Here is a 12,416-nt window from a genome sequence, read left to right as displayed (position 1 = left end):
GTGTTTTTTTACTCACTTTTTGTCTCTCCCGAGGCGTTATTCCTCTCTCCTACAGCGTCAATCACAATTACATCCACTTGGCCAATTATGAAAATTATGTGATGACGTCATTTAGCGACTTCTAGCTACTTTTAGGACCAGCAATAGCTACTTTCCTTCCTGAGGATTTGGCAACACTGCCTCTCACATGCTCAGGCCCACTTTGCGTCCCAAAACGTAGCTTAAGAAACCCTGTTGCTAGACAATTGAAGGTGTCTGTATCGTTTCCAATATTAGTAAAAGACATCTCTTTTGTGATGTGATTTTGCTAGACAGAGATGTGGGTTAAATTAATGAGACTGGTTTGATTCAAATAGGTGTGGGTGTTCACATCTGCAACATATATCACTTTTATGGGTGCTGTGGCTTAGTTGGTTAAAGTGCCTGTCTAGTAAACAGGAGATCCTGAGTTCAAATCTCAGCAGTACCTTTTTATTGTTCACATTGGTGGAGAAGGTCAGAGGGGAGGGCACTCAGGTTTTCTCACCAATGGGTTTAGAGAATTAGAGATGACGTGAGGAGGATGCAATTGAGATATTCCAATGTCACGGAAAAAGGGCACTTTTTGAATGAGAAAAAACCTACCGACTGTGTAAAGCTCCACTGTTTCTTCAGTTTATTCATTATCGAGACCAAAATGAAAAGAGTTTAGCCAGCTTGTGCACATCACTTTCACAGCCTATGTAGGCTTTACAAAGCCAGCTCTTGTAGCCGGCCGTGATCGTATAGTGGTTAGTACTCTGCGTTGTGGTCGCAGCAACCCCGGTTCGAATCCGGGTCACGGCACTGCAATGTAATTTTAGAAGGGTTGTTTTTTGAATGAGTTAAGACTTGCTATGCAAGCTAAGAAACTCAGCAACTCTGCCGTTTGACAAAGTTCCCCACCATATTGTAGGTTAATTACTTACACGAAATCATTCATCTGCTGTTTCAGACGTTTTTACCATTTTTAAGCTCGAGAGCCAAATGAGAAATGCAGTGTCCTCGAACGACCAACATTATGAAGAAATAGTATATGATTCTGAATGTTCACTCATATCTCGCGACCCACCTATGACATGTTAATAACCGCTTTGGGTCCCAAATCATAGTTTAAGAATTCATGTCAGAGGTTCTTGAGTTTATTCAGCTCGAGACCCAAATGAAAAATGTACTGTCCTCGAATGATCATAGTTACGAAGAAATAGTATGTGATTACCATTGATTACTGATATCTCGCTACCCACCTCTCACCAGTGTTGCCAACTTAGCGACTTTGTCGCTGTATTTAGTGAGTATTCAGAAAAAAGACAAGAATCGACAGAAGAAAGTTCAATTGTAGTTCTAAACATACTTAGGGTGTTTTTTTACTCACTTTTTGTCTCTCCCGAGGCGTTATTCCTCTCTCCTACAGCGTCAATCACAATTACATCCACTTGGCCAATTATGAAAATTATGTGATGACGTCATTTAGCGACTTCTAGCTACTTTTAGGACCAGCAATAGCTACTTTCCTTCCTGAGGATTTGGCAACACTGCCTCTCACATGCTCAGGCCCACTTTGCGTCCCAAAACGTAGCTTAAGAAACCCTGTTGCTAGACAATTGAAGGTGTCTGTATCGTTTCCAATATTAGTAAAAGACATCTCTTTTGTGATGTGATTTTGCTAGACAGAGATGTGGGTTAAATTAATGAGACTGGTTTGATTCAAATAGGTGTGGGTGTTCACATCTGCAACATATGTGACTTTTATGGGTGCTGTGGCTTAGTTGGTTAAAGTGCCTGTCTAGTAAACAGGAGATCCTGAGTTCAAATCTCAGCAGTATCTTTTTATTGTTCACATTGGTGGAGAAGGTCAGAGGGGAGGGCACTCAGGTTTTCTCACCAATGGGTTTAGAGAATTAGAGATGACGTGAGGAGGATGCAATTGAGATATTCCAATGTCACGGAAAAAGGGCACTTTTTGAATGAGAAAAAATCTACCGACTGTGTAAAGCTCCACTGTTTCTTCAGTTTATTCATTATCGAGACCAAAATGAAAAGAGTTTAGCCAGCTTGTGCACATCACTTTCACAGCCTATGTAGGCTTTACAAAGCCAGCTCTTGTAGCCGGCCGTGATCGTATAGTGGTTAGTACTCTGCGTTGTGGTCGCAGCAACCCCGGTTCGAATCCGGGTCACGGCACTGCAATGTAATTTTAGAAGGGTTGTTTTTTGAATGAGTTAAGACTTGCTATGCAAGCTAAGAAACTCAGCAACTCTGCCGTTTGACAAAGTTCCCCACCATATTGTAGGTTAATTACTTACACGAAATCATTCATCTGCTGTTTCAGACGTTTTTACAATTTTTAAGCTCGAGAGCCAAATGAGAAATGCAGTGTCCTCGAACGACCAACATTATGAAGAAATAGTATATGATTCTGAATGTTCACTCATATCTCGCGACCCACCTATGACATGTTAATAACCGCTTTGGGTCCCAAATCATAGTTTAAGAATTCATGTCAGAGGTTCTTGAGTTTATTCATCTCGAGACCCAAATGAAAAATGTACTGTCCTCGAATGATCATAGTTACGAAGAAATAGTATGTGATTACCATTGATTACTGATATCTCGCTACCCACCTCTCACCAGTGTTGCCAACTTAGCGACTTTGTCGCTATATTTAGTGAGTATTCAGAAAAAAGACAAGAATCGACAGAAGAAAGTTCAATTGTAGTTCTAAACATACTTAGGGTGTTTTTTTACTCACTTTTTGTCTCTCCCGAGGCGTTATTCCTCTCTCCTACAGCGTCAATCACAATTACATCCACTTGGCCAATTATGAAAATTATGTGATGACGTCATTTAGCGACTTCTAGCTACTTTTAGGACCAGCAATAGCTACTTTCCTTCCTGAGGATTTGGCAACACTGCCTCTCACATGCTCAGGCCCACTTTGCGTCCCAAAACGTAGCTTAAGAAACCCTGTTGCTAGACAATTGAAGGTGTCTGTATCGTTTCCAATATTAGTAAAAGACATCTCTTTTGTGATGTGATTTTGCTAGACAGAGATGTGGGTTAAATTAATGAGACTGGTTTGATTCAAATAGGTGTGGGTGTTCACATCTGCAACATATGTGACTTTTATGGGTGCTGTGGCTTAGTTGGTTAAAGTGCCTGTCTAGTAAACAGGAGATCCTGAGTTCAAATCTCAGCAGTACCTTTTTATTGTTCACATTGGTGGAGAAGGTCAGAGGGGAGGGCACTCAGGTTTTCTCACCAATGGGTTTAGAGAATTAGAGATGACGTGAGGAGGATGCAATTGAGATATTCCAATGTCACGGAAAAAGGGCACTTTTTGAATGAGAAAAAATCTACCGACTGTGTAAAGCTCCACTGTTTCTTCAGTTTATTCATTATCGAGACCAAAATGAAAAGAGTTTAGCCAGCTTGTGCACATCACTTTCACAGCCTATGTAGGCTTTACAAAGCCAGCTCTTGTAGCTGGCCGTGATCGTATAGTGGTTAGTACTCTGCGTTGTGGTCGCAGCAACCCCGGTTCGAATCCGGGTCACGGCACTGCAATGTAATTTTAGAAGGGTTGTTTTTTGAATGAGTTAAGACTTGCTATGCAAGCTAAGAAACTCAGCAACTCTGCCGTTTGACAAAGTTCCCCACCATATTGTAGGTTAATTACTTACACGAAATCATTCATCTGCTGTTTCAGACGTTTTTACCATTTTTAAGCTCGAGAGCCAAATGAGAAATGCAGTGTCCTCGAACGACCAACATTATGAAGAAATAGTATATGATTCTGAATGTTCACTCATATCTCGCGACCCACCTATGACATGTTAATAACCGCTTTGGGTCCCAAATCATAGTTTAAGAATTCATGTCAGAGGTTCTTGAGTTTATTCATCTCGAGACCCAAATGAAAAATGTACTGTCCTCGAATGATCATAGTTACGAAGAAATAGTATGTGATTACCATTGATTACTGATATCTCGCTACCCACCTCTCACCAGTGTTGCCAACTTAGCGACTTTGTCGCTATATTTAGTGAGTATTCAGAAAAAAGACAAGAATCGACAGAAGAAAGTTCAATTGTAGTTCTAAACATACTTAGGGTGTTTTTTTACTCACTTTTTGTCTCTCCCGAGGCGTTATTCCTCTCTCCTACAGCGTCAATCACAATTACATCCACTTGGCCAATTATGAAAATTATGTGATGACGTCATTTAGCGACTTCTAGCTACTTTTAGGACCAGCAATAGCTACTTTCCTTCCTGAGGATTTGGCAACACTGCCTCTCACATGCTCAGGCCCACTTTGCGTCCCAAAACGTAGCTTAAGAAACCCTGTTGCTAGACAATTGAAGGTGTCTGTATCGTTTCCAATATTAGTAAAAGACATCTCTTTTGTGATGTGATTTTGCTAGACAGAGATGTGGGTTAAATTAATGAGACTGGTTTGATTCAAATAGGTGTGGGTGTTCACATCTGCAACATATATCACTTTTATGGGTGCTGTGGCTTAGTTGGTTAAAGTGCCTGTCTAGTAAACAGGAGATCCTGAGTTCAAATCTCAGCAGTACCTTTTTATTGTTCACATTGGTGGAGAAGGTCAGAGGGGAGGGCACTCAGGTTTTCTCACCAATGGGTTTAGAGAATTAGAGATGACGTGAGGAGGATGCAATTGAGATATTCCAATGTCACGGAAAAAGGGCACTTTTTGAATGAGAAAAAACCTACCGACTGTGTAAAGCTCCACTGTTTCTTCAGTTTATTCATTATCGAGACCAAAATGAAAAGAGTTTAGCCAGCTTGTGCACATCACTTTCACAGCCTATGTAGGCTTTACAAAGCCAGCTCTTGTAGCCGGCCGTGATCGTATAGTGGTTAGTACTCTGCGTTGTGGTCGCAGCAACCCCGATTCGAATCCGGGTCACGGCACTGCAATGTAATTTTAGAAGGGTTGTTTTTTGAATGAGTTAAGACTTGCTATGCAAGCTAAGAAACTCAGCAACTCTGCCGTTTGACAAAGTTCCCCACCATATTGTAGGTTAATTACTTACACGAAATCATTCATCTGCTGTTTCAGACGTTTTTACCATTTTTAAGCTCGAGAGCCAAATGAGAAATGCAGTGTCCTCGAACGACCAACATTATGAAGAAATAGTATATGATTCTGAATGTTCACTCATATCTCGCGACCCACCTATGACATGTTAATAACCGCTTTGGGTCCCAAATCATAGTTTAAGAATTCATGTCAGAGGTTCTTGAGTTTATTCAGCTCGAGACCCAAATGAAAAATGTACTGTCCTCGAATGATCATAGTTACGAAGAAATAGTATGTGATTACCATTGATTACTGATATCTCGCTACCCACCTCTCACCAGTGTTGCCAACTTAGCGACTTTGTCGCTGTATTTAGTGAGTATTCAGAAAAAAGACAAGAATCGACAGAAGAAAGTTCAATTGTAGTTCTAAACATACTTAGGGTGTTTTTTTACTCACTTTTTGTCTCTCCCGAGGCGTTATTCCTCTCTCCTACAGCGTCAATCACAATTACATCCACTTGGCCAATTATGAAAATTATGTGATGACGTCATTTAGCGACTTCTAGCTACTTTTAGGACCAGCAATAGCTACTTTCCTTCCTGAGGATTTGGCAACACTGCCTCTCACATGCTCAGGCCCACTTTGCGTCCCAAAACGTAGCTTAAGAAACCCTGTTGCTAGACAATTGAAGGTGTCTGTATCGTTTCCAATATTAGTAAAAGACATCTCTTTTGTGATGTGATTTTGCTAGACAGAGATGTGGGTTAAATTAATGAGACTGGTTTGATTCAAATAGGTGTGGGTGTTCACATCTGCAACATATGTGACTTTTATGGGTGCTGTGGCTTAGTTGGTTAAAGTGCCTGTCTAGTAAACAGGAGATCCTGAGTTCAAATCTCAGCAGTACCTTTTTATTGTTCACATTGGTGGAGAAGGTCAGAGGGGAGGGCACTCAGGTTTTCTCACCAATGGGTTTAGAGAATTAGAGATGACGTGAGGAGGATGCAATTGAGATATTCCAATGTCACGGAAAAAGGGCACTTTTTGAATGAGAAAAAATCTACCGACTGTGTAAAGCTCCACTGTTTCTTCAGTTTATTCATTATCGAGACCAAAATGAAAAGAGTTTAGCCAGCTTGTGCACATCACTTTCACAGCCTATGTAGGCTTTACAAAGCCAGCTCTTGTAGCCGGCCGTGATCGTATAGTGGTTAGTACTCTGCGTTGTGGTCGCAGCAACCCCGGTTCGAATCCGGGTCACGGCACTGCAATGTAATTTTAGAAGGGTTGTTTTTTGAATGAGTTAAGACTTGCTATGCAAGCTAAGAAACTCAGCAACTCTGCCGTTTGACAAAGTTCCCCACCATATTGTAGGTTAATTACTTACACGAAATCATTCATCTGCTGTTTCAGACGTTTTTACAATTTTTAAGCTCGAGAGCCAAATGAGAAATGCAGTGTCCTCGAACGACCAACATTATGAAGAAATAGTATATGATTCTGAATGTTCACTCATATCTCGCGACCCACCTATGACATGTTAATAACCGCTTTGGGTCCCAAATCATAGTTTAAGAATTCATGTCAGAGGTTCTTGAGTTTATTCATCTCGAGACCCAAATGAAAAATGTACTGTCCTCGAATGATCATAGTTACGAAGAAATAGTATGTGATTACCATTGATTACTGATATCTCGCTACCCACCTCTCACCAGTGTTGCCAACTTAGCGACTTTGTCGCTATATTTAGTGAGTATTCAGAAAAAAGACAAGAATCGACAGAAGAAAGTTCAATTGTAGTTCTAAACATACTTAGGGTGTTTTTTTACTCACTTTTTGTCTCTCCCGAGGCGTTATTCCTCTCTCCTACAGCGTCAATCACAATTACATCCACTTGGCCAATTATGAAAATTATGTGATGACGTCATTTAGCGACTTCTAGCTACTTTTAGGACCAGCAATAGCTACTTTCCTTCCTGAGGATTTGGCAACACTGCCTCTCACATGCTCAGGCCCACTTTGCGTCCCAAAACGTAGCTTAAGAAACCCTGTTGCTAGACAATTGAAGGTGTCTGTATCGTTTCCAATATTAGTAAAAGACATCTCTTTTGTGATGTGATTTTGCTAGACAGAGATGTGGGTTAAATTAATGAGACTGGTTTGATTCAAATAGGTGTGGGTGTTCACATCTGCAACATATGTGACTTTTATGGGTGCTGTGGCTTAGTTGGTTAAAGTGCCTGTCTAGTAAACAGGAGATCCTGAGTTCAAATCTCAGCAGTACCTTTTTATTGTTCACATTGGTGGAGAAGGTCAGAGGGGAGGGCACTCAGGTTTTCTCACCAATGGGTTTAGAGAATTAGAGATGACGTGAGGAGGATGCAATTGAGATATTCCAATGTCACGGAAAAAGGGCACTTTTTGAATGAGAAAAAATCTACCGACTGTGTAAAGCTCCACTGTTTCTTCAGTTTATTCATTATCGAGACCAAAATGAAAAGAGTTTAGCCAGCTTGTGCACATCACTTTCACAGCCTATGTAGGCTTTACAAAGCCAGCTCTTGTAGCTGGCCGTGATCGTATAGTGGTTAGTACTCTGCGTTGTGGTCGCAGCAACCCCGGTTCGAATCCGGGTCACGGCACTGCAATGTAATTTTAGAAGGGTTGTTTTTTGAATGAGTTAAGACTTGCTATGCAAGCTAAGAAACTCAGCAACTCTGCCGTTTGACAAAGTTCCCCACCATATTGTAGGTTAATTACTTACACGAAATCATTCATCTGCTGTTTCAGACGTTTTTACCATTTTTAAGCTCGAGAGCCAAATGAGAAATGCAGTGTCCTCGAACGACCAACATTATGAAGAAATAGTATATGATTCTGAATGTTCACTCATATCTCGCGACCCACCTATGACATGTTAATAACCGCTTTGGGTCCCAAATCATAGTTTAAGAATTCATGTCAGAGGTTCTTGAGTTTATTCATCTCGAGACCCAAATGAAAAATGTACTGTCCTCGAATGATCATAGTTACGAAGAAATAGTATGTGATTACCATTGATTACTGATATCTCGCTACCCACCTCTCACCAGTGTTGCCAACTTAGCGACTTTGTCGCTATATTTAGTGAGTATTCAGAAAAAAGACAAGAATCGACAGAGGAAAGTTCAATTGTAGTTCTAAACATACTTAGGGTGTTTTTTTACTCACTTTTTGTCTCTCCCGAGGCGTTATTCCTCTCTCCTACAGCGTCAATCACAATTACATCCACTTGGCCAATTATGAAAATTATGTGATGACGTCATTTAGCGACTTCTAGCTACTTTTAGGACCAGCAATAGCTACTTTCCTTCCTGAGGATTTGGCAACACTGCCTCTCACATGCTCAGGCCCACTTTGCGTCCCAAAACGTAGCTTAAGAAACCCTGTTGCTAGACAATTGAAGGTGTCTGTATCGTTTCCAATATTAGTAAAAGACATCTCTTTTGTGATGTGATTTTGCTAGACAGAGATGTGGGTTAAATTAATGAGACTGGTTTGATTCAAATAGGTGTGGGTGTTCACATCTGCAACATATGTGACTTTTATGGGTGCTGTGGCTTAGTTGGGTAAAGTGCCTGTCTAGTAAACAGGAGATACTGAGTTCAAATCTCAGCAATACCTTTTTATTGTTCACATTGGTGGAGAAGGTCAGAGGGGAGGGCACTCAGGTTTTCTCACCAATGGGTTTAGAGAATTAGAGATGACGTGAGGAGGATGCAATTGAGATATTCCAATGTCACGGAAAAAGGGCACTTTTTGAATGAGAAAAAATCTACCGACTGTGTAAAGCTCCACTGTTTCTTCAGTTTATTCATTATCGAGACCAAAATGAAAAGAGTTTAGCCAGCTTGTGCACATCACTTTCACAGCCTATGTAGGCTTTACAAAGCCAGCTCTTGTAGCTGGCCGTGATCGTATAGTGGTTAGTACTCTGCGTTGTGGTCGCAGCAACCCCGGTTCGAATCCGGGTCACGGCACTGCAATGTAATTTTAGAAGGGTTGTTTTTTGAATGAGTTAAGACTTGCTATGCAAGCTAAGAAACTCAGCAACTCTGCCGTTTGACAAAGTTCCCCACCATATTGTAGGTTAATTACTTACACGAAATCATTCATCTGCTGTTTCAGACGTTTTTACCATTTTTAAGCTCGAGAGCCAAATGAGAAATGCAGTGTCCTCGAACGACCAACATTATGAAGAAATAGTATATGATTCTGAATGTTCACTCATATCTCGCGACCCACCTATGACATGTTAATAACCGCTTTGGGTCCCAAATCATAGTTTAAGAATTCATGTCAGAGGTTCTTGAGTTTATTCATCTCGAGACCCAAATGAAAAATGTACTGTCCTCGAATGATCATAGTTACGAAGAAATAGTATGTGATTACCATTGATTACTGATATCTCGCTACCCACCTCTCACCAGTGTTGCCAACTTAGCGACTTTGTCGCTATATTTAGTGAGTATTCAGAAAAAAGACAAGAATCGACAGAGGAAAGTTCAATTGTAGTTCTAAACATACTTAGGGTGTTTTTTTACTCACTTTTTGTCTCTCCCGAGGCGTTATTCCTCTCTCCTACAGCGTCAATCACAATTACATCCACTTGGCCAATTATGAAAATTATGTGATGACGTCATTTAGCGACTTCTAGCTACTTTTAGGACCAGCAATAGCTACTTTCCTTCCTGAGGATTTGGCAACACTGCCTCTCACATGCTCAGGCCCACTTTGCGTCCCAAAACGTAGCTTAAGAAACCCTGTTGCTAGACAATTGAAGGTGTCTGTATCGTTTCCAATATTAGTAAAAGACATCTCTTTTGTGATGTGATTTTGCTAGACAGAGATGTGGGTTAAATTAATGAGACTGGTTTGATTCAAATAGGTGTGGGTGTTCACATCTGCAACATATGTGACTTTTATGGGTGCTGTGGCTTAGTTGGTTAAAGTGCCTGTCTAGTAAACAGGAGATCCTGAGTTCAAATCTCAGCAGTACCTTTTTATTGTTCACATTGGTGGAGAAGGTCAGAGGGGAGGGCACTCAGGTTTTCTCACCAATGGGTTTAGAGAATTAGAGATGACGTGAGGAGGATGCAATTGAGATATTCCAATGTCACGGAAAAAGGGCACTTTTTGAATGAGAAAAAATCTACCGACTGTGTAAAGCTCCACTGTTTCTTCAGTTTATTCATTATCGAGACCAAAATGAAAAGAGTTTAGCCAGCTTGTGCACATCACTTTCACAGCCTATGTAGGCTTTACAAAGCCAGCTCTTGTAGCCGGCCGTGATCGTATAGTGGTTAGTACTCTGCGTTGTGGTCGCAGCAACCCCGGTTCGAATCCGGGTCACGGCACTGCAATGTAATTTTAGAAGGGTTGTTTTTTGAATGAGTTAAGACTTGCTATGCAAGCTAAGAAACTCAGCAACTCTGCCGTTTGACAAAGTTCCCCACCATATTGTAGGTTAATTACTTACACGAAATCATTCATCTGCTGTTTCAGACGTTTTTACCATTTTTAAGCTCGAGAGCCAAATGAGAAATGCAGTGTCCTCGAACGACCAACATTATGAAGAAATAGTATATGATTCTGAATGTTCACTCATATCTCGCGACCCACCTATGACATGTTAATAACCGCTTTGGGTCCCAAATCATAGTTTAAGAATTCATGTCAGAGGTTCTTGAGTTTATTCATCTCGAGACCCAAATGAAAAATGTACTGTCCTCGAATGATCATAGTTACGAAGAAATAGTATGTGATTACCATTGATTACTGATATCTCGCTACCCACCTCTCACCAGTGTTGCCAACTTAGCGACTTTGTCGCTATATTTAGTGAGTATTCAGAAAAAAGACAAGAATCGACAGAGGAAAGTTCAATTGTAGTTCTAAACATACTTAGGGTGTTTTTTTACTCACTTTTTGTCTCTCCCGAGGCGTTATTCCTCTCTCCTACAGCGTCAATCACAATTACATCCACTTGGCCAATTATGAAAATTATGTGATGACGTCATTTAGCGACTTCTAGCTACTTTTAGGACCAGCAATAGCTACTTTCCTTCCTGAGGATTTGGCAACACTGCCTCTCACATGCTCAGGCCCACTTTGCGTCCCAAAACGTAGCTTAAGAAACCCTGTTGCTAGACAATTGAAGGTGTCTGTATCGTTTCCAATATTAGTAAAAGACATCTCTTTTGTGATGTGATTTTGCTAGACAGAGATGTGGGTTAAATTAATGAGACTGGTTTGATTCAAATAGGTGTGGGTGTTCACATCTGCAACATATGTGACTTTTATGGGTGCTGTGGCTTAGTTGGTTAAAGTGCCTGTCTAGTAAACAGGAGATCCTGAGTTCAAATCTCAGCAGTACCTTTTTATTGTTCACATTGGTGGAGAAGGTCAGAGGGGAGGGCACTCAGGTTTTCTCACCAATGGGTTTAGAGAATTAGAGATGACGTGAGGAGGATGCAATTGAGATATTCCAATGTCACGGAAAAAGGGCACTTTTTGAATGAGAAAAAATCTACCGACTGTGTAAAGCTCCACTGTTTCTTCAGTTTATTCATTATCGAGACCAAAATGAAAAGAGTTTAGCCAGCTTGTGCACATCACTTTCACAGCCTATGTAGGCTTTACAAAGCCAGCTCTTGTAGCCGGTCGTGATCGTATAGTGGTTAGTACTCTGCGTTGTGGTCGCAGCAACCCCGGTTCGAATCCGGGTCACGGCACTGCAATGTAATTTTAGAAGGGTTGTTTTTTGAATGAGTTAAGACTTGCTATGCAAGCTAAGAAACTCAGCAACTCTGCCGTTTGACAAAGTTCCCCACCATATTGTAGGTTAATTACTTACACGAAATCATTCATCTGCTGTTTCAGACGTTTTTACCATTTTTAAGCTCGAGAGCCAAATGAGAAATGCAGTGTCCTCGAACGACCAACATTATGAAGAAATAGTATATGATTCTGAATGTTCACTCATATCTCGCGACCCACCTATGACATGTTAATAACCGCTTTGGGTCCCAAATCATAGTTTAAGAATTCATGTCAGAGGTTCTTGAGTTTATTCATCTCGAGACCCAAATGAAAAATGTACTGTCCTCGAATGATCATAGTTACGAAGAAATAGTATGTGATTACCATTGATTACTGATATCTCGCTACCCACCTCTCACCAGTGTTGCCAACTTAGCGACTTTGTCGCTATATTTAGTGAGTATTCAGAAAAAAGACAAGAATCGACAGAGGAAAGTTCAATTGTAGTTCTAAACATACTTAGGGTGTTTTTTTACTCACTTTTTGT

At 40.7% G+C, this 12,416-nt stretch overlaps 14 non-coding genes across 14 annotated transcripts; all 14 read left to right on the top strand.

Moving 5' to 3' along the window:
• The first annotated feature begins 395 nt into the window (after window positions 1–395).
• trnat-agu (transfer RNA threonine (anticodon AGU)) lies at window positions 396–469 on the top strand. The gene has a single exon. It is a non-coding gene; the product is annotated as a tRNA-Thr (tRNA).
• A 284-nt stretch (window positions 470–753) lies between these two features.
• On the top strand, window positions 754–825 carry trnah-gug (transfer RNA histidin (anticodon GUG)). Its single transcript has one exon. It is a non-coding gene; the product is annotated as a tRNA-His (tRNA).
• Window positions 826–2,130: 1,305 nt separating this feature from the next.
• trnah-gug (transfer RNA histidin (anticodon GUG)) lies at window positions 2,131–2,202 on the top strand. The gene has a single exon. It is a non-coding gene; the product is annotated as a tRNA-His (tRNA).
• Window positions 2,203–3,149: 947 nt separating this feature from the next.
• On the top strand, window positions 3,150–3,223 carry trnat-agu (transfer RNA threonine (anticodon AGU)). Its single transcript has one exon. It is a non-coding gene; the product is annotated as a tRNA-Thr (tRNA).
• A 284-nt stretch (window positions 3,224–3,507) lies between these two features.
• trnah-gug (transfer RNA histidin (anticodon GUG)) lies at window positions 3,508–3,579 on the top strand. Its single transcript has one exon. It is a non-coding gene; the product is annotated as a tRNA-His (tRNA).
• Window positions 3,580–4,526: 947 nt separating this feature from the next.
• On the top strand, window positions 4,527–4,600 carry trnat-agu (transfer RNA threonine (anticodon AGU)). Its single transcript has one exon. It is a non-coding gene; the product is annotated as a tRNA-Thr (tRNA).
• Window positions 4,601–5,903: 1,303 nt separating this feature from the next.
• On the top strand, window positions 5,904–5,977 carry trnat-agu (transfer RNA threonine (anticodon AGU)). The gene has a single exon. It is a non-coding gene; the product is annotated as a tRNA-Thr (tRNA).
• Window positions 5,978–6,261: 284 nt separating this feature from the next.
• trnah-gug (transfer RNA histidin (anticodon GUG)) lies at window positions 6,262–6,333 on the top strand. The gene has a single exon. It is a non-coding gene; the product is annotated as a tRNA-His (tRNA).
• A 947-nt stretch (window positions 6,334–7,280) lies between these two features.
• trnat-agu (transfer RNA threonine (anticodon AGU)) lies at window positions 7,281–7,354 on the top strand. The gene has a single exon. It is a non-coding gene; the product is annotated as a tRNA-Thr (tRNA).
• Window positions 7,355–7,638: 284 nt separating this feature from the next.
• Window positions 7,639–7,710, top strand: trnah-gug (transfer RNA histidin (anticodon GUG)). The gene has a single exon. It is a non-coding gene; the product is annotated as a tRNA-His (tRNA).
• A 1,305-nt stretch (window positions 7,711–9,015) lies between these two features.
• Window positions 9,016–9,087, top strand: trnah-gug (transfer RNA histidin (anticodon GUG)). Its single transcript has one exon. It is a non-coding gene; the product is annotated as a tRNA-His (tRNA).
• A 947-nt stretch (window positions 9,088–10,034) lies between these two features.
• On the top strand, window positions 10,035–10,108 carry trnat-agu (transfer RNA threonine (anticodon AGU)). The gene has a single exon. It is a non-coding gene; the product is annotated as a tRNA-Thr (tRNA).
• A 284-nt stretch (window positions 10,109–10,392) lies between these two features.
• trnah-gug (transfer RNA histidin (anticodon GUG)) lies at window positions 10,393–10,464 on the top strand. Its single transcript has one exon. It is a non-coding gene; the product is annotated as a tRNA-His (tRNA).
• A 947-nt stretch (window positions 10,465–11,411) lies between these two features.
• On the top strand, window positions 11,412–11,485 carry trnat-agu (transfer RNA threonine (anticodon AGU)). The gene has a single exon. It is a non-coding gene; the product is annotated as a tRNA-Thr (tRNA).
• The last annotated feature ends 931 nt before the right edge of the window (window positions 11,486–12,416 follow it).

This window comes from Oncorhynchus mykiss, chromosome 16 (genome assembly GCF_057628025.1).
Source record: "Oncorhynchus mykiss isolate SJ-2025 chromosome 16, ASM5762802v1, whole genome shotgun sequence".
Taxonomy (NCBI): Eukaryota; Metazoa; Chordata; class Actinopteri; order Salmoniformes; family Salmonidae; genus Oncorhynchus; species Oncorhynchus mykiss.
This window is presented reverse-complemented; position numbering and strand designations above follow the sequence as displayed.